Genomic DNA, 1679 nt, shown 5'->3' with positions numbered 1-1679 from the left:
TTCCCAACTTACCATTGATGTCTCACTATTTCGCACACCTGTTTTACGCTCGTTCATACAATTTGAGTCAAATTTGACAGCACCTTTCGCATGCTGCTTAATTCAATTTTACCACATTTTCACGACCAATTAAGACTAGACATATTAACGTTGTAAAAAAAAGTATTGAATTTAAAATTCACTCTGTCATTCTACAAACGACATGTTTATCAAATGCGGTTGTTTTCTAGTGTGTGTGTGACAAAAAAAAAATCCTAATTTTCCAACAATTTTCAATTAACTGTAATTTATTGTGTTTACGTTAGTGAGATGATAAATATAAAGTCACTTGGTGCCTGCAATATTTATGTGCATACGAGCCATAAAATGATGAAGTAGTTTGTGCAAGGTTCACGAAATAAATCATATATCTTGAACGTTAATAATTATTTGCTTTTCGCGAACAATATTTATTTCATGGAATACCACAATCTATGAAAATTTTAAACAATTTCTCAGCTACGTATCATTGATATCATTGCTCTGGCTACTAAAAAAACATTATTAATTTATTTATTTGTCTAGAATAAATGGAAATATAAAAGTATAATTCTTATTAATTGGAAAACAATTTAGTTCTAAATAATGTAACCGGTATATAATGAATAGTTCTTTTTTTCAAAATATATTGCTTCTAGTTTAATTATATAATTTTCAAAACAATAAATGTTTAAGTAGATTCAGGTAATATTATTGAAGGGAAACATAAATACTCATATTTCAGATGCTTATTTTGACATTTGAATTGTGATATAAAAATGTATAGAAATATTAATAGATCTAAAACGCATTAAAATCTCGTATTTCTTCATTGAAAATGACAGAGTAAATAGAAAAGAAATCAATATCGCAACAGTATTATTTAGTGCCATGTTTGAGATAAGTAAGATAAGATATAAATGGTATGTACTGTGTTATTACTATTATTATATTGGTGAATAGAAAAAAAAAGGAGCATTGTTATTAATGCGGTTTATTTATCCTATTTGGTGCGGTTGTGTATCTGTAGGTGTAAGATTGCAAGTTGTATAGATTTTAAAAGAATATTTTACGAGACGTGTGTGTGTGTGTGTTTGTGTGGAGATAGGAAGGGATAAGTATAGGAATTTATGTGTTCCGGTTGAAGTGCAAATGTAAAAATGGTCAGCGATTGTATGTAATAAGTGTGTGTGTTCTCTGAGATGATGGCGTGGAGATGGTGGTGGATCAAACACCCATCCAGAGCTAATGAACCTCTGTCCGGAGTCCGCAGTCCGAAGGAGGTGGACGAGGAGGATGAGGAGGAGGCTGCGCGATGGAACGGAACGGGTGTTTTTGCCGCGTAATCTCAACAACGGACGACATATTTCCTCCGAAGGCTCATTATTTCTCGTCCTTCGGGCCTGAACAGTCACGCTGATTGCTGGAACCAGTTACGACTTCCGCTTTTAGTGCCTCGACTAGCCACAGGTATACACAGTGTATATACGAGCTCCGGAGAAAGAGATTATAATCACAGGCCAGGATGACCGTTCGCTCCGGCACTATTATTATTACCGGGCTATTTTATGCCCTCTTATGATTTATGCATGTTATGGATGATCTGTTCATTCTATGGGAACTAATTCCATTCCTTTGCCCCATCTAAATGTTTACCTTCC

Source organism: Nicrophorus vespilloides, unplaced genomic scaffold (assembly GCF_001412225.1).
Source record: "Nicrophorus vespilloides isolate i.1.1-1 unplaced genomic scaffold, Nicve_v1.0, whole genome shotgun sequence".
Taxonomy (NCBI): Eukaryota; Metazoa; Arthropoda; class Insecta; order Coleoptera; family Silphidae; genus Nicrophorus; species Nicrophorus vespilloides.
Note: the sequence above shows the minus strand (reverse complement) of the source record.